At 35.3% G+C, this 21,009-nt stretch overlaps 1 pseudogene; it reads left to right on the top strand.

The window, feature by feature from the left end:
- Window positions 1-1,280, top strand: part of LOC124898478 — a 55,468-nt pseudogene extending 54,188 nt beyond the window's left edge.
- Window positions 1,281-21,009: the final 19,729 nt, after the last annotated feature.

Here is a 21,009-nt window from a genome sequence, read left to right on the forward strand (position 1 = left end):
CCTTCTAGGATGTTATTCATTGTTAATCGTATCAACTTAGTTATTTTGTATTTACTGGAAGGGCGTGATGATGATGCTGATTACTACTTTCGTTTCACTTTTTTCTGTTCTCAATATCATCAGGTAAGAAGATTTGCTGAACTGGTTGGTTCACTGTTATCAAGCCAGACCAAGGGTAATGTTACACATGGCAAGTGTTGGCAGTTTCAGCTATATGATGCTTATTAATAACGTGATTATCTCTTTATAATAGGTATATATTCATGTGATCTTTGCGATAGGCTCTATCTCTTCTGAATGAGTTAGTAAACTATACAGAAACTTTTTCTCTTCCTATCTTAGAGGTTAATCTGATATCTCTATCATGTTACTGAAAAAAGGGTAGTGTGGTGCACTAAAACTACCGTTATGTCATGTTACAAACTAATTTCTATTTATTGTCATTATAATCATCTCTCTCATCATCGTAGACTAACTTGTCATAAAAAAATAAAGTCAAAATGGTATAGCTAGGAAAATACCAATATTTGATTTGCAAAATTGCTCCCCTCAACCCCCATATCCACCTTCTGGGGAGATGATAACTTGAAGTCAGATATTATTTTTTTCATTGAACGTGCTCTATAATTTTATGAGGCGGTGATATTCTTGTCTGAATTCTTGTTGGTATTTAATAAAGTCCTCTGAATATGCTGAAACGACATAACGGCTCCTCAAAAATTGTCTGGTGAGTGCTGAGACAATGGATAAAGTTGATGAAGCCACCACAAAGATCTTGATTTACCCGGTATGTGTTCAATAAAGTCGATTTATGATAATATTGTATTCATGCTTGTCCCATATAAAATTGTCATTTTCCCTCACTCTGAACTACTTAAACAACCTTTTATTGTCAGGTTGGATATTACACAAGAAAGGCTCGACAGCTTAAAAAAGTCGCATAGATTTGTCTCTATAGATATGATGGAGAAATTCTTAGTACATTGGATAATTTTCTTCTACTTCGAAATATTGGTTCGAATATAGCTCACCTGGTAGGAAATTATGCTTCTCTTGTTTTCTTTCCTTGCACGTTCTAAGTTATTTTTTAATTTTGTGCTTAGGTTATGATTATGGCCTAGAACAAATTTGAAGAGATTTGTATAGATACCCATGTGCATCGTGATAGTAATTGGCTTGGTTGGGTCTCGCAGCCTGGAACAAAACAGGTATGCTTAATTCTATTCAAAGATGAAGCTTCATTGCTAATGAGCAACTTGAAACAGGGGAATACGCTGTGATATACTTGCAAAAATTTTCTAAAACAATTTTTTTTGGACTACTTTAATTATAAGCTTTGAAAATATTAGTACATTTTTAGAAAATAATTGCTTGGGTTTGCCTTTGAAAATCGGTATCACATTTTGCAAACCGGTGGAGGGTCAAAGTTCTAATTACCTTTTGAGCAAGAATTACAAACATATTGTATGATTTAACAATAAATACTAATAACATAGTAGATCTAGCTCTTGTTCAGAATTGGAAGATAGTAGATCTATATCTTCTTCCGTGTTGATGAGGTTTATGAAAGGGTATTATTAAGGGATGGGATGATTTTAGTAAAGCCAAACAGATTTAGAGGCATATGTGATATGGAAAGAGTGAGTTGATTCTTTTATTCTTTCTCATTTGTATGTTCATTCTTTCTCATTTTTGTGAATTATATTTCTTTTACTAATTTGTATAAATAATTTATTCATTTTCTATTAAGATTGTTTATGCTCTATTTATACGTGTTTTTCTATGTTCTAATTGAAAATGAAATATGTTTTCATTTAAGTACTAATTGAGATTATTTTTTCTCTTTTTATAAATGTTCAAAATAAAGGAGGAGATGAAGAAAGTGACGAAGAAATTGACCTTACTTGAGAAAAATTTTGAATTATTGATAGATATTTTAGTATCAATCTTTTAGATATTGAATTTTGTTAAACTTACCGCTACACGAACTTGATACTTTATGGGAAAACTAATGACCGTTTGACTTTAAGATTTTGCTTTTGGATTTAGAATACTAGTTTGTTGGATATTTTAGTTTGAATTATTAATGAAAGATTTTGTTCTGATGTGTGTATATATAATTGTTTATTAATATAATTCTCTCTCTCTCTCTATATATATATCAATTGATAGTTAAACTAGCTGCAATAATAGGTGGCAAAAAAATAATGCAAAACATTCAAAAATTATTACAATAGGTGTAAAAAATCGTTGCCATAGGTAGTGAAAAATCATTGCAAAAGATCAATAATTATTGTAATAGGGTTATTGCAATGCTTTTTTGTCGTTGCAATAGAATCTATTGCGATGGTTCTTCACCGTTGCAAAAAAGTCTATTGCGATATCTCTCAACCGTTGCAATAGATAATTTGAACCATCTAAATAGGTGTTGCAAGAACCGTTGCAATAGGTAGACCTATTGCAACAGTTGTTGTAACCGTTGTAAATGTCATTGCGATAGTCCTATCCCAACGCCCACATAGGCAACACATATAAAATGATTGCGGTAGCTCTATGGCAACGGTTTTTTTACCTATCGCAACAATTTTTGAACTATTGCCATAGGGGTAATTTCTGATAGTGACACATCAAGATCAAATTTCTCAATGTCTCTGATATGTTGTAAGAGAATCTTATATAATTTTTGTCATAAGACATCAAGATTTTGATGCTAATTTATTGCAAAATTGTTTCTCTAGCACCAGTTTTTGAAGCGTGGCCCAAATATATCACCAATTTGTGGAAACAATTCTAGTTCTTGCTACATCTTTGACAGACAGGAGCTTAGCGATACTATCTTATCATTTCTTAGAAAATGCAGAATATGACATGAACATCAACTAGCATATGCAGAGGACATGAGTAAACATGATAGGTATTCCCCTGGGGTCAACTTTGAAACCTAATCATTCTCCCTTCTTATGCCATGCAATGTTCATTTTATCCTTGACATTTGAAATCCACCATCTATGCAAAATATTTTTATATTATATATAAAATTTTATCTTTTAATCTAGGGATTAATAAATTTTTATATAAGTTCATTAATTTTATAGGGAGAATAATCTATTAATAAATTTATAAATTTTACTGGTATTTTGCCTTTTTCATTTCTAGACAAAAATAGTATTTTTATATACAATTTGATACATAGATTAAAAAAAATATAAAATTTAAAGGAAGCATACAAAGGAAATGATTGATAACATAAGGGTAGAATAGATAGCTAGAAAAATAATTACAAAAATGGGAGAACTTGACTATTTTCGAAACATGAAAAGTGAGTTTGATTTTCAAAGAAAAGATAAGGAGTGAAATATTTTTTCACCCAAACCAAAATACATAAATTTGATAACTATTTATGTGTCAAACCTTGAGGCTAGATTCTAGGTGTGGCAGACACCCGATGCTAATGATAGTCCAAAAAAACACTTGGCCTATCATGCTACAAGAACTAAATAATGAAATACAAACAGGATCTGAAATTATGTAATGAGATTTAAGCTTGAAATCACTATAAATGCTTTTAATAAAAAATAATGACATTTATAGTCAACTGAATTCTAAATGATAAGACTCAACTGATTAATGAGCTGACTATTTATAAAGTCTCTACTAACATAACTAAATACTATTTATTGAGAAAAGTCCCTGAGTCTACCATTATGTAAAGAAACAAAATGTAGAACTAGACTGCATACTAAGACCTTTGAAGTAATAAAGGCTCACGAAAAGTTTAGGAGATGGAGCTTATTGAAGTATTTGATCATGAACCTGAGTGCCTGAATCTGCATAGTAAAAGGATACAGTGCCTAATGGCGTAAGTACATGTAGTACTATGAAGTAACCAAACTATATGTAAGCTAAATACAAAATGATATGAAACATAATTAGGAACTGGTGATCTTGCATTAAAAAACGCATTTGTAAAAATACTTTCTTTTACCTGATGTACATCGCATGAGCTCATAGTGTCAAATCTTTAACTTTGTTACGAGAGTTGTCCTATACATTATGGGATATAAATAAAACATAACATAAAGACCATTATAAGCCTATTTTGGGACATATAAAATGAGTCGTTTGAATTGTAGATGATCCACAACCTGCACTGGCATACATAGTTTCAAAGCATATGCCTTTTAAAACCATATCATTCTCAGTGTTAAATAATCCTCAAATACACGCACACACACAAATATATATGCTCATACTATAATCCAAAACTACTATTAAATCTTATTACCTTATTCAACTAACTTCATGTTCTAATAAAAAAGTCACTAGAGCATAATGACTTCATCCATATGTTATCATCACAATATTCAATCCGATCTCCATAACCAATTAAAGGATTTCTAGATAATCAACTTAACTAATAATCAAACTTCCAAGAAGCACACTTTAACTTCTCATTTAACCATAGCATATATTCAATCATTGACGCAATTTTCCTCTGCACTTAGAACCTTATGTGGAATATGAATACTATTGTACTTACAATTGAGGACATCTATCCACTCACTTAAACCATCACTCAATTACTATCAAAACAATAATTAAAACATAAAAAGAATCACTTAAGGACTATAGTATGAGGATCTATATAAAGAGGGATAATATTGAATCGTGTTTTATGCTTATCATGACCTTAACACCCATAAATGGCGTGTCACAACTTAATTTATGAAACATGAAAGCACCTACACTATCCCACTGGCAGGTAAGCCAAATCGTAGCTCAAAGGTAAACACAATAGGTTAACTTGGTGGAAAATATCCAGCATAGGCAAAAATCAACAACATAACTTATAATAAGCATAGTATGTGAAATAGAAAAATGATCCCATGACCTAGTAGATCTTGTACAAGAAAATCTTTTAATAATAATAAAACCCAAGTCTTAAATTAGCCAACATAGTTCTATCTTGAAACTAAAGAATAAACATAAAAAATATAGGGAAATAGGTGACTCCGACTTTGAGAGATCATTCTATCTTTGAATATTAACACAACTCGAAAGTCGATAAACAAAGACAACTAGTACTTGATTGTGCACCAAAAAAGTATAGAAGTGTAGTTTTAGTACCTAAAAAATAGGTAATTAGTAGGCATCATCGGTCAATTGAGATAAATCATTATATAAGTATGATACAATGCAAGTTAACCTAACTCACACTAGGTAAGAAAATGAACCTGTATCAACTCCAACCTTACTATGCATACATAGGAAGTAAATTGAAATTATAGCACAACACAATATAAAGAATCAACACACGAAAACATATCTACAAATTTTCCCCCATACACAATTAGTACGAAAAAGTAAAAAACAATCAAAATCCCCCATAAACCAGGAAGGTAAAAATAAGATAAAATCACCCATCACCGTAAATTATCAAATCTAATGAAATAATTAGTATTTATCAAATTTATGTTACACTATAGCCATCGCTCATCTATATTCATTGTTTTTCAATTAATCAACACTTATCAGGCAATCTTTATTTAAGTAGACTCTATTTATGTAAGACCATATTAAAAACTTTTCCTCATTTTTGACTTAGCTAGATTATCAATGTTACAACCTAAAGACATAATTGCATAATATGGATATTCGGACTTGAACCAATACAAATACAATAAATAGATAAACTTGAAATACTAAGTATAATCAATAGCTAGACTTGAACCAGTAAATATATAATGAAAACATGGACTTGACCTGGTAAATATATAATCAATTGTCGGGCTTGAAAAAGTAATTATAACCAATATACAAACTTAAATAGATAAATATATAATCAATAGTCTTACTTGAATCGATAAATATATCATCAAGGTCATAATCATCCTTTGGAATTCAACCGATAATTTTAAATAGATCAACATAGTTGTTAGTATCATCAATATTATAAGTAATAGCATAATTAATAGGAATCAACCCTTGCATCAACCAACATATCTATCAAGTGCCTAAGTTTCTCAATATTATCATAATAAGCATTTACAAAAGCCTAACAAGTGTACAAAGGTCGAATCAAGCTAACATGTGTCATAGCCTAAGGGGAGTTAAGGGCCCACTTCTAATAACCGAAGTTACAATTTGAACAAAGTCTACCCAAACTAGGCTTAAGGTATCTAAATCCGCTTTTAGATGTTAAACAATCATCAATTATCACTAATAAAGGAAATTCACCTAAAATATAAGCAACTACGTCAATTATGCCTAAGCTACAATTTCTAAATACCATAATCTGTCCAACTAGCCAAGTATTTTAATTCAGCATACCAAAACCTAAAACCCTACCCAAATCTAACATAATATCATAAGCATACTATGAATTAGCTCAATCTAAAAAGGTGTAAAAACAATCCTATCTCAACATCATAAAAAGCTAAAAGATTTGCTAAATCACTATTTTCATTTTTGAGAAGCTTCTGCGAGATGTCATGCTATAAAAATTGCATCCTACTTATCAATACAAGAATAATGATACCCATATTACACCATTGTTCTTTGGGTTCAAAAACCACCCAAAAATTTCATGTGGGTCCTATTTATGAAAATATATTTTCGAAACCAACCTAAAATTCCCTCAATCTCAAGGAGTCATTACCCTCTAAAATGGGTAAAATTTGACCTAATTTCATCAAAAAATAAATCCCTTAAGGTTTCGGCATTTTTGAATAAGAACTGAAAATTTGAACCCTGAAAAAGGTAAAATATTACCTCAAAGTAGTAGATAATCACGTAAATATATGTTAGACCAACTCCCAAATGACTTAAAAGCTCTAATTTTATGATATCTCGTGATTTAGGGTTTTAGCTCTTAAGAAAATTGATGAAATATTAGCAAAATAGGGATAAAATAGGGTATTTATACCCTTAACAGGTACTTAGGTATAGCTATTGCAACCCAATATTTGCAATCATCACATCTTATGGTAGCATCATTGAATTGTGATAGTAACAAGCCACTACAATCGTAAAACTTGGGTAATGCCATTGGTATTGAGATTGCAACTGTTGGCTTGTGAATGTGATACACCAGATACAAAAATTGAATTATTATTTACCAAGTCTCCATTAAGCCCTCGAGATTCATCATATATTCTGTATACGCAAATAGACTAGTAACCATAATGAATTCAATGTTTCAAACATAATAGCCTAGTCAAAATTTCAATTTCAATTTGTTTTGACAAAATGTGGGTGAAACATCTTAGTTTTTTACACTTAGAAAATTTCCTAGAATTCTATTCTCTGAACATAGTATGACTCATGGGTATGGTCCATCTGTTGGGTTATGAATGGTATGGTCCTACTATATGGAGACCAGTGGTAGTTGGTGGGATATTTTTGGTTACTAAAATAGGTATTACTTAGGGGTATGACTCATAAGGGCTTAGTATAAGTCGTATCAGGGAATCATATTATGGGCTGTGTTTGATCCTTCTACTATTTCATTCTGCCAAGTATAAAGGTCATGGGTACAAATCGTATACTGTGGTTATGACTTGGTTGGATGAGTCTTATACTAAACAATGTTTTATCCAAGGTTGAGGCTTAGATATGAGTTTTGTGTATCGATTATATTAGGAGGGTACGACTCGTATAGGTCTTTTGTATCCGTTTGATTGGATTTTAAGGGACTTAAGTGGGGTATTATGGGCAATTTCCTACTTACCCTAGTTAGGACCCACAACTTTTAATACACTTAGGAGGTTATTTACCTATTATTCTATTCATTGATACTTAAAAACTATTCCAAAAATACTCAAGAGATTTTGGGTAAAAAGGCTAGGGTTTTATCTTGAGGATTGGTTTGAGGATTGGTTTGGTGATTTATTTCTGTTAATTATTTGGTATAAGGCATGATTCTCTTCCCTCTTTGTAATTTCAACTAAATGAATGGTATATATGATTGATTTCATGGTATTACTATTTCATGATCATGGCTTTCAACTATTATTTGGGGGTTTTGACATTAAATACTTGGTTATGGTTCCCTATGGATTTAATTATACAATTATATGGATTAATGGTGGTTTCGGATAATTGGATTATATGGTAATGGATTAATGGTCTTTGTAATAGGTTGTGGTTATATTATAGACCCAAGGTGTTTAATACAATGCTTGCAAAGATATGTATAGCATTGACTTCTTTTAATGACACTCTTGTATGTTTTAAACTCGATAAAAGAACTTTGCATGGTTTAAATAGTTTGAAAAGGCTAAAGGATAAATGGTTGCTCCTGTGGAGAACATGGAAGTCTCCCAAGTGCTTTAATGTGGTATATCAAAGGGAACTTGAAAGTTCCCTTAACCTAAATGGTTTGGCTATGGATAACCTAAATGATGATACCACTAATATTAGCATTGGTTAATAAAATAGAAAATAGAAAATAGAAATTGGTCATTAATGTTGGGGTGTATTGGAAAGCAGTAGAAGGTGGTGGTCTTGGGGGGTTAAAAAGTGGAAACTCATATTTTCTTAGATGAGGGTTGGTCTTAGTCAACTATGTGCATGGTGCCTCATATTTGGGGGATATACTAGTCATCCTATGGGATACTTCTTTAGTCATGCATCTATACGTACTGAGGTCTTTTTAGTAGGGAAGATGAACCCATATCGCCAGTGGGTGGTTTAGGACGGCCAAGCTACACAACCCTGGTAAAGATTTTCAATGCATACTAAACTCGGTTCCCTTTCCTAGCACTTATATATGTATGGTTGTATGCATTATGGATGGTTTTACTTAGTTTTACAACTGGCATTATTTTATCCTTATCCTAAGTTTTATGCTAGCAGTCACTTGTTAACCCCATTTACTGGCGGTTGTATACCCATGCTATGCTGGAACCAAACTTTCTACTCTTTTTGCTTAGCATGAGGATTCAGTATTAGTATTTGGACTGAAGTGGTGAGATTTAATCCTTTTGAAAGACAATATTTTATGTTATAGATTTCATTAGACACTTTTCTTTTATTTTTGATATTGGTTTTGAAATGGTAAGGGCTATGTCCCAACTGAATTTGTGTACTCTTTAGGATAGAGACTTTGTAGTACTTGTGGGGGCTGGTATGAGCGGGATCAATATTGGTGTAGGCCTTGGCATTTGAATAGGCTGGTGGGCTAACACCACATCACAAGATTTTTGACTGTTCTATCATACTATATTTTGGGATTAATTATATTAAATTTTGTCTAACTTATTTGGTTAAGGCCTAGTTTATTGAATATGGTTTTGTTTGGTGTAGTTGGGCGGTTGGTGAGATACGATTGGGTTGGTTACAATTGTGACCCTATCCCAGAGTCTTGATGATAACATTTATGTTGTCTTATTATATTTTTGAAGATCATACCATCAAAGGCTGGATAAACATGGATGGGTTAGGTAACATGGGGAGGTCCCCGGTCCTAGTTGACTTGGGATGCCCTTTATAACAAGGCCCGGACTCTGGTTGTTTCAAGTTGGTATCAAAGCCTAGGTTCATGGTCACTTGGGAGTCCACACACCCATGTTGAGTAGAGTCTCTTTTAGGGGTATGAAACACACAACACTCATAAGAGAGAGGCTACAAAGCATTTAGGAATGTTTTACTTTCTTGGTATTTTATCTTCAAGCTTCAGTTCATAATCCTAAAATCTTATCTAATCCTTGTTTTGTATACTTTTAAATCATGCCTCCTCGATCTAGAATTCAAGGAAATTAATCCATTTTATTTGGGGATAATACTGAAGGGGTACGTCTTACGTCTGGAGTATATCTTTGATCTCATGGTCCTATTCCTGATGGTGTTAGAGTTCCTCCTATTTTGCTTAGATCTCCTCAAGGCAATGTGATGAATGCAGAATTTTATCAGTTTATTCATAATGTTGCCCAACTGGTTGCTGCTCTAGCTTAGCTGGGTATGATTGGTAGTTTGTCTATTGTGGCCACTAGGGTTGGTCAATTTATTAAGATGGATCCTCCTACAATTGTTGGAGTAAAGGTGGAGAAGGATCCATAAGGCTTCTTAGATGAGATAGAAAATATATTTTGGGTGATGCAGGCTACCAATATAGAGGGGGTTAACTTTGCAGCTTATCAACTTAAAGATATTGCTTATCAGTGGTATATGGAATGGGATATGGATAGGGAGATATGGAAAAGGAAAGGTAGGGGGAGAATTTTTCTAATTCCTTCTTGGATTAGTTCTTTCCTCAAGAGTTGATAGAAGCTAAGATAGAGGAGTTTGTAAACCTCAAGAAAGGGAGGATGTTAGTAAAGGAATAACCTTTGAAGTTACATTAGCTATCAAGGTATTCTCCTGACTTAGTGGCTGATATAAGGTCGAGAATGAGGATGTTTGCTTGTGGGTTGAATAAAGATTTAATTCTAGAGAGAAAAACTGCTTTTCTGATTAAGTATATAGATATTTATCAGTTGACTATTCTTATACAGCAAGTTGAGGATGAAAGGAGAAGGCAGGTGGAATTTGGGGATAGGTAGGGAAAGAGGAGTACGTTTTCTAATCAGGGAGATGCTCTATCTTAGGGTGGTAGAGATGGTGGCAAATGTCAAAAAATGAAGTAGGGGAGTTATAGCTCATTTTTTGCTAGTGCTCCTTATTAGTCGGGAGAAAGGCGCCATCAAGATAGTGATAATTCTCTAGCACAAGTTGCCTAATCTCAGGTGAGCAGAGGTTAATTAGTTTTTTGGTGTCCTCTCCATCAATTTTTTTGTTTTCCTCATCTAGTTTACTGTAAGAAACGAAGGACAAATGCTGTAAGTATGGACAGATAGTCCATCGACTCAAGGATTATCCAATTAATAAAGTTGCTATGGGGGCGAATTAGACTCCCATGGCTTTATCTTCTGCTCATGTTCCTAGTGGTGGGGGCATCTTCTTCTATTACTGCTCCTAATTCTAGTGTTGGTCGAAATAGGTTATATGCTTGGGTATTCTTATAGGAATTTGAGGCATCACCTAATATCATTACTGGTATGTCACACTTTTTCTCACTTCACGTATATTGTTTTCTTGATCTAGGTTCCACTCATTCTTATGTGGCTCCATATGTTGTGGTGTCTTTTAGTTTTTATCCAAAAGTTGTTTTCGATCTTTTTTATGTTTCTACCTAAGTAGGTAACTTAGTTATTTCTAAGAGAGTCTATAGGGGGTTTGTGATATTATACGGTAGCAAGCAGACCTTGGAGGATCTATTTAAGTAGGATATGGTAGATTTTGATGGAATTTTGGATATGGATTTGTTGAATTCTTGTTATGCATCTTTGGATTGTCAGAGCAGTAATGTTATTTTTAAGTTCCCTGGTGAATTGGTTATTCAATAGGAAGGTAGTTCCTAAGCTCGTAGGGGGTGGTTGGTTTCTTATCTTAGAGATCAGAGGTTAATCTCCAAGGGTTGTCTTTATCACTTTGTCCGAGTTAAAGATTGTAACTCGGAAGGTCCTTCTTTGTCTTTGCTCCCTCTGGGTAATGAGTTTCCAAAGGTCTTTCCAAATGATCTTCCTAGTGTTCCTCCAAAAAAGAAATAGAGTTTGGTATTGATTTGCTTTCGTACACTCATCTAATTTCTATTTCTCCATAAAGAACGGCTACAACTGAGTTAAGGGAACTCAAGGATCAACTTAAGGATCTTCTAGACAAGGGAATTATTCATTTATTATTTCTTCATGGGTTGCACTAGTGTTGTTTATGTGCAGGAAGGATGGTTCCCTTTGGATGTGCCTTGACTATAGGTAGTTGAACAAGGTGATGGTCAAGATTAAGTATTCTCTTCCCCAAATAGATGACTTGTTTGACTAGTTACAAGGTTCCATGTTATTCTCTAAGATAGATCTTTGTTCTGGGTACTATCATCTTAAGATTAGAGAGATGGATATCCCTAAGATGACTTTTCATACTCAATATAGGCATTTTGAGTTCTTGGTGACGTCATTTAGGTTGACTGATGCTTCAACAACATTTATCGACTTGATGAACAAAGTGTTATCCCTTCGTTATTGTGTTCATTGTTGACATTATGGTTTATTTGAAGAGTGAGGTAAATCATGCTAATCACCTCCGTGTAGTATTGTAGATCTTAAAGGAACAACAATTGAATGCCAAGTTTTCTAAGTGTGAGTTATGGTTGAACACTATGACTTTATTGGTTTATATAATTTCTAGTGAAGGGATCATGGTGGATCCGTAAAATGTTATTTCGGTGAAGGGGAGGCCTAGTTCCCTAACTCTATCCGATATTCAAAGTTTCTTGGGTTTAGCCGAGTATTATATGTGGTTTGTGGAAATTTTTTCTTTGATAGCTGATCCTTTTACAAAGTTAACTCAAAAGAACGTTATGTTTTCCTGGTTGGATGCTTGTGAAGGGAGTTTTGAGAAGTTGAAGGATAAGTTGACTTTGGCTCCAATCCTGACTCTGCCGAAATGTAATAATGGGTTTGTGGTTTATTGTTATGTACCTCTGGTAGGGCTTGGTTGTGTTTTGATACAGCATGTGAAGGTGATTGCCTCTGCTTCCAGACAGTTAAAGGTACATAAGAGAAATTATCCTACTTATAGTTTGGAGTTGTTAGTGGTTGTATTTTCTTTAAAAATATGGCAGCATTACTCGTATGGCATTCATGTGGATATTTTTTTATCACTAGAGTCTTCAGTACGTGTTCACTTAGAAAGAACTAAATCTCTAGTAAAGGAAATAGCTTGAGCTTCTCAAGGATTATGATATGAGTCTTCACTGCTACCTAGGTAAGTCTAATGTGGTTGCTGATGCTCATAAAAGGTTATTAATGGGTTTTTTGACTCATATGAAAGAAGGAATGTGGGAATTGGTTAAGGATATTCATCACTTAGATAATCTCGAAGTTCGTCTCTTGGACTCTAAGGATGGTAGTGTGATGCTGTAAGAAGTGGTTCTATTGTCTCATGGTGCAGAGATTAAGGAGAAGCAAGTACTGGATCTTATATTTATAAAACTCAAAAGTGATGTTTTTAGGAATAAGGTTGCGGTGTTTGAAATTAGTGGTGATGGTACTTTATGGTACCAAGGGAGGTTAGGTGTTCTTGATGTCGACGGGTTGCGATAATGGGTTTTGGTAGAGGCACACAAATCGTGCTAAGTTGTTTATCCCAGCTTAATAAAGATGTATCATGATCTCAAGGAGGTCTATTGGTAGAATTGTATGAAGAGGGATGTGGTTCATTTTGTAGTCAAATTCATGGTGTGTCAACAAGTTAAGGTTGAGCACATGAGGCCTGGTAGTTGTATCAAGAAGTAGAGTTGCTCGAATGGAAGTGGGAGATGATCAATATGGATTTCTTTAGCGGTCATCCTCACTTTCGGGACTAATTAGATTCAATTTAGGTTATCATGGATAGGATGAGTAAGTCTGTGCACTTCTTTCCAGTGCTAACTACTTTCTCGGAGAAGGATTATATAAAGCTATGTCTTCGGGAGATTGTGAAGTTGCATGGGTTACTTGTCTAAATTCTTTCTGATCATAGTACGTAATTTATATCTCATTTTTGGTAGTCTTTCCTGAAAGGGTTGGGTACTAAGGTTAGTCGGAGTACTGCTTTTCATCTACAGTTGGATGGGCAAACAGAGAGAACTATTTAGACATTGAAGTATATGCTTTGGGCCTGTGTAATTGATTATGGTGGAAAAAAGGTTGAGCATCTACCTTTGGTGGAGCTTTCTTACAACAATAGCTATAATTCTAGTATTGGTATGACTCATTTTGAGGCGTTGTCTGGTAGGAGGTGTAGATCTCCTATTTGTTTGTTTGAGCTTGGGAAGGCAGCCATATTTGGTTCGAATTTAGTTTATCAAGCGATGGAGAAGATGAAGGTGATTTAGGATATGCTTAAAGATGCCCAAAGTCACCAAAAGTCCTATATGGATTTTAGGCGTAGAGACTTTGAGTTTGAGGTCGAGGATAGCGTGTTCCTCAATATGTCTCCCGTGAAGGGAGTGGTGTGGTTAGAAAGAAGGGGAAGCTCAGTCCTCAGTTTGTTGGTTATTATGTGATTTTGCGGAGAGTTGGCAATATTGCTTATGAGTTGGAGTTTCCATCTAACTTGAGTTCGGTACATTCTGTCTTTCATGTTTCTATGTTGAAGAAGTGCATTGGTGATCCTACTTCGGTTATTCCTTTGGATGGATTGGGTATTTCAAATTCTCTGTCTTATGAAGAGGCATTAGATAGGAAAGTTAGGAATGTTGGTCGGTTGTGGACTAGGAATGTGGCTTTGATTAAGGTTCTATGGAGGAACAATAAGTTGGAAGAAGCTACTTGGGAAGCAGAAAAGGAAATGAAGTCCAAATATCCGCATTTGTTTTCTGCTCTTGGGATTCATGCAGAGGGTGTGTGTCTTCAATATATCTTTTTTTTTTGTGAGTTTGCTAAAGGAAATATTAACATCCTTGCCTCTTTGTTTTCAAACTTTGTTAAAACGATGTTTGATAATGTAAATAACAATGTGTGTGTTTACCCCTACCTTGTCGATCATTCGGGGACGAATGTTCCTAGAGGGGGAGACTGAAATATCTTGGGTTTTTACCTTTAGAAAATTTCCTAGAGTTTCATTCTCTGGACCCAATATGACTCATGGGTAGGAGTGTATGTTTGGGATACTAGTGGTATGGTCTTGTTGTATGTTGACCGGTGTTAGGTGGTGGGATTATTTTGGTCACCGGAATGGGTACGACTTAGAAGTATGAGTCGTAAGAGCTTGGTACAAGTCGTATCAGGGACTCGTATGGTGGCGATTGTTTGATACTCCTGGTATTTCATTCATCTAGGGATTCGGGTCATCGATACGGATCGCATACTGTGGTTAAGACTTGGTTAGATGAGTTGCATACTAAATAATGTCTGATCTATGGTTGGGGCTTTGGTACAAGTGGTGGGTACCGATTGTATTGGGAGGGTACAACTTGTATAGGTCTCTCGTATCCCTATGACGGGATTTGTTATGGACTTAAGTGGGGGTATTCTAGGCATTTTCCTACTTACCATAATTATGACCCATGACTTCTAATACACTTAGGAAGTTATTTACCCTATTATTCTATTCATTAACACTTAGAAACTACTCCAAAAATACTCTATAATCCACTCAAGAGCTTTTGGAGAAAGAGGGATTGGGTTTTATCTTGAGGATTACTTTGGGGCTTGCTTTGTGATTTCTTTCTGTCAATTCTTCGGTATAAGGTATGATTCTCTTCCCTCATTGTAATTTCAACTAAAGGCATGATTTATATGATTGATTTCATGATTTTACTATTTCATGATAATGACTTTTAACTATTATTTGGATGTTTCGATATTAAATGCTTTGTTATGGTTCCCTATAGTTTTAATTGTGCTTTTATATGCATTAATGGTTGTTTTCGAAAATTGGATAGCATTATAATTATTTAATGGTCTTTAGAATTTGTTTTGGTTATATTATGCCCCCAAGATGTTTGATAAAATGCTTATTAAGATATGTCCATTGCATTGACTCCTTTTAATGGAACTCTTGCAAGTTTTAAACTTGGTAAAGGAACTTTGCATGGTTTAAATGGTTTGAAAGGCCAAAGGCTAAATTGTTATGGTTATGGAGAACATGGAAGTCTCCCAAGCGCTTTAATGTGTTATATGATAAGGCACTCAAAAGTCCCCTTAACCTAAATGTTTTTTCTATAGATATTACTTGCATGTGAGGGGTGGTATGACGATACCACTAATATTGGCCTTGGATAATAAAATGGTAAACAGATTTGGTTGGTTATTTGAAAACGGTTTTAATTGGGCATTAATGGTTGGGTGTTTAGCAAAGTCGTTGAAGGTGGCGGTCTCGGGGCGACCAAAATTGGAAACTCGTATTTGTCGATATGAGGATTAGTCTTAGTGGACCATGTGCATGATGTCACACTATTGGGGGATGTACTAGTCATCCCATTGGATACTTCTCTAGTTGTTTGACTGCACGCACTGGGGCCCTTACAATAGGGGGAGTTGAACCCATAATACTCATGGGTGGTTTAGGATGGCCAAGATACACAGCCCAGGTATAGGTTTTCAATGCATGCGAAACCCGGTTCACTTTCCTCCCACTTATATATGTGGGGTTGTATGCATTATGGATGGTGTTACTTGGTTTTATAATTGGAATTATTTTATCCTTATCATGATATTCATGCTAATGGTCACTCACTAACCCTGTCAACTAGAGGTTGTTTACCCACACTATGGAGGAACCAATCATTCTACTTCTCCTATTTAGCATGCAGATTTAGTATCAGCATTTGGACTGAAGTGGTGATCTTCCATCCCTTCGGAAAACATCATTTCATATTATGGATTTCTTTAAAAACTTTTCTTATATTTGGATATTGGTGGCATGGTTAGGGGCATGTCCCAACTAAATTTGTGTACTCTTTTGTATAGAGGCTTTGTGGTACATTTGGGGGTTAGTATGGGCAGAATCGGTATTGGTGTCGGCCTTGGCATTACAATAGGCTAGTGGGCTGACACCACATCATAGGATTTCTCATTGTTCCATCATATTACATTTTGGATTTAAATATATTAAATTTTGTCTAAGTTATTTGGTTATGGCTTGGTTTATGGCCTATGGTTTAGTTTGGTGTGGTTGGGTAGTTGGTGTGATATGTTAGGACTCGGTTGGGTCGGTCACGGTTGTGACCCTATCCTAGAGTCTTGATGAGAACATTTGCGCTATATTTTTATATGTTCGAAATTCAGCCTATCAAAGGATGGATAAAGGTTGATGGGTTGTGTAATAGGGGGTGGTCCCCGATCCTGGTTGGACTTGGGATGCCCATTACGAAAAGGCCCGGGGTTGGTTCATGTAAGTGGGTCCCACGCCTAATTTCCAATTTCTTAACTTTTCAACCAATAGGTTGAAATGAGCACAAGTTCGTTAGGACTCGAACCAAGAGTCCTCCTAACATAAAATCGACATTTCGGAGGTGCTGGAACAGTTAGAATTTCCATTTGAGGTAGTTTGGATGAATTTTTTGCTTGGTACCCATTTGGAACCAGCGTAGACTTTAAATTAGAAAATTTTCTCTAAAAACCAAACAAACTTCCAGATAATCGAACGGTCAGTTCCACCAAGTCGTAAATGACTTGGAGAAGATATAGAGAATCTTTACAACAACAACATTCCTAGGGTATTCCCACATAGTGGGGTTTGGGGAGGGTAGAGTGTAAGCAGACCATACCACTATCTCAGGTAAAGTAGAGAGGCTATTTCCGATAGACTCCCGGCTTAGGACCGATAACAGTATACCAAACATGTAAAATAAGTTCATATAAAGTAGTATAGTATGCAAAATAAACTAACGGTGGAACAAACACCAAAGATAAGTTGATATAAGCTAGTACGGTATGAAAAATAGGCACACGATAATATTATAGCCACAACACCTTAAACAAGAAACTCTAGAAAAAAGCTCCCCTACTATTAACTACGCACTCCTACCCCTAGCCCTCTGCTATAATCTGCATCCTCAACACCTTCTTATCATGGGTCATGTCCTCCGTATGCTGTCATTGCTCCATATCATGCCTAATAACCTCCCTCTAATATTTATTCAGTCTACCTATACCCCACCTAAAACCATCCATAGTCAATGTCTCTCACCTCTGCATTGTAGCATCAGAGCCACTCCTCATTACGTGCCTGAACTAATGTAACCTCACTTCTCGTATCTTGTCCTCCACTGAGGCAACTCCCAACTTCACTTGAATAATCTCATTCCTCACCCTATCTTTCCTGGTATGTCCACACATCCATCGCAGTATTCTATTCTCTGCCACCTTCAAATTTTGGATATGGGAGTTCTTAACTAGTCAACACTTCGCTCAATACAACATAGCCAGCCAGACTACCACTCTGTAGAACTTACCTTTAAGCTTAAGGGGCACCTTCTTATCATATAAAACTCCTAAAGAAAGCCTCCATTTCAACCACCCTGCCCCAATACGATGCATGAAATACTTCTCAATCTCACTATTGCCCTGAATCATAAACCCTAGATACTTGAAACTCTCCCTCTTCTGAATGGCCTGAGAATCTAGCTTCACAACAACTCCAGCCTCCTACGACACATCACTGAACTTACACTTCAAGTACTCCATATTGGTTCTATTTAACAAAAATCCTTTAGACTCAAGCGTCTGTCTCTAAATCTCCAATTTATCATTAACTCTACCCCGAGTCTCGTCAATCAGTACCACATCATTTGCAAATAACATACACTAAGGCATGTCCACTTAAATATGTCACGTCAAAATATCCATCGCCAAAGAAAATAAAAATGGGATAGTAGTCAATCCCTGGTGCAACCCTAGCAAAATTAGAAAGTGCTCTGAATCTCTACCTACCATCCTCACACGAGTCTTCGCACCCTCATACTAATCCCGAGTGGACCTACTGAACACCATAGGCACCCCTCTAGCCTTTAAGCGCCATCATACATATCCTGAAGTTCTAATAGCAATAATAAGTGGAAATATAGAAAATGACCTAAAGGGTCATTAAAATATCTATTACTATAGGAACTTTCATCCACGAAAGTTAAGGATTATGATATACCTAAAATCTCAAACAGGTGATAATACTAGGTCCATATCTCCATCTCGATATCCCAAGTAGCCTTCTCTACTGGCTGTTTCTTCTACTCAACTACAACTACAGGAATTTCCCTAGTACAACTGCCTAATATCTCTAGCCAAAATGAGTACTGGATCATCCACGATGGTCAAATACTGATCCAATTGGACTTAGTCCCATCGAATCTCATGAGAAGGATTAGGAATGTATCACTGCAATATAGAAATATGGAAAATAGGATGGATAATAGCAAAATCTAGAGGTAAAGTTATATCATAAGCCACCTCGCTAACTGTGCGAAGAATCTTGACAGGATCAATATATATGGGACTGAACTTGCCCTTCCTTACGAGCCTCATCACACCCTTCAGGGCGATACTAGAAGTAATACTTGATCACCAACTCTAATTCTCAAGGCACAGAGTCTACGGCCTGCATAGGCCTTTTTTCTACTTTGAGATGCTCTCAACCTATCCTGAAACACCCAGACACTATCAGATGACTCTTGAAGAAAATCAATACCAGGGGTTTGAATCTCAAAATTCTCAAACCATCCAATCGGGGAACGACATATCCTACCATACAAAGCCTATATGGTGCAATCTCAATACTATAATGATAACATTTGTTATGTGCTCTTCAAACTAGACTCCAAAATCCATAATATAGGCTTAGAGCATATCCTCAAGCACTAGAGTAATCTGCTTGGACTGGCAATCTGCCTGTGAATACAAAGCTGTACAAAGATCCACCTGATTATGTAACTCCTCCTAAAAATTCCTCCTAAATCTAAAAGTGAAAATATAAACCCTGGTTTGAAATAATAGATATGGGCACACCATGCAAATGGACTATCGAACGTACATAGATATGATCTAACCTCATGGCAATAAAAGATATCTGAATAGGAATAAAGTGCTCTGACTTGGTCATTTGATCCACAATGACCAAAATATAATCAAAACAATGAGCATACAAGGAAAACCTTTAAATATATTCGGTAATTCACACCCACTTCGCCTAGGGAAAGGGAAACCTCTTAATCAAACTACCTGGGCATTGATGCTTGGCCTTTACTTACTGACAACAAAGGCAACGAGCTACCAAATTCACCACATCACTCTTCATACCACTCCACCAATAATGTTTTCTCAAATCTCTATACATCTTGGATGTGCTCGGATAAATAAAATATCTTGAGCTGTGAACCTCATGAAAAATCAGTTAAATCAAGTCATCAATACTTGGAACACAAATACATCTATAAAACTAAAAAACAACCTTAGAATCTATGGTTTTCCTCTCGGACTCACCAAGCAGCACCTGCTCACTAAGGAAATGAAGATTACTTTCTTGAATCTGCTCAAATGTAAAAAACCTTACCTCAACATTAGCAACAATCCTCATAGTGTATGAAATATCAAGATGAAGCATCAAGTTTTATAAGGATTGAATGTCCTATCATGGACCGATTCACGAATTGTGATGGCACCTACTAAGACCCACTAGTAGGTAAGCCAACACTATAACATGGGATTAAGGCAATGGGTTACTTTGTTATAATCACCCCTCAAGGGCCATAATTGATAAACACAATCATAATCAACAATAGTCCGCAATAAAAATTAAACTAATGATACCAATTCCTATAACCTGGTAATATCAGTATAGGAGCATCTACGTTTGACCATAGGAACTACAATTTATGGTCTATATGGTCTTATACATTTGTCTTAAATACAAAAGACTGAATACTGATTGGAAGGAAATGGGCAACTTGAAACTCAAAGAGCTCACCGTGTCTTCAGAAGATCAACACAACACGAGATAAATACAGTGGCAGTAACTAGTACTCGAGTCTGAACCAAAAAGGTACAGAAGTGCAGTTTGAGTACCAAAACAATGGGTACTCAGTAGGCATCATCTGTTGACTAAGCTAAATTATGATATAATAGCGATATAATTCAAGACGATATATATATAAGTCAAGGTACAAAATTGAACCTCAATCATCTTCACCATTACCATATAAGTATTAATTAACTAGAATAATAATACGACATCTCATATCAGTACATACCGCATTCGTTATATAAAATAAATAGTCAATCTGGAAGCGTAGAGAAACATATATACGATTATAATCGCATAAATTCAAAGTTAGACATGCATACAACCATTAGAGCATAAAGTAAAAGAACTTACCACGACGTCCCATACCACCAGGAATTACACACAAAAGAACATAAAGTAAAGAAGTCATCACAGCGTCCCATACCACCGTATAGTGCATCAATAGATCAATTATCATCGAATATAGATAAA

Source organism: Capsicum annuum, chromosome 5, assembly GCF_002878395.1.
Source record: "Capsicum annuum cultivar UCD-10X-F1 chromosome 5, UCD10Xv1.1, whole genome shotgun sequence".
NCBI lineage: Eukaryota > Viridiplantae > Streptophyta > Magnoliopsida > Solanales > Solanaceae > Capsicum > Capsicum annuum.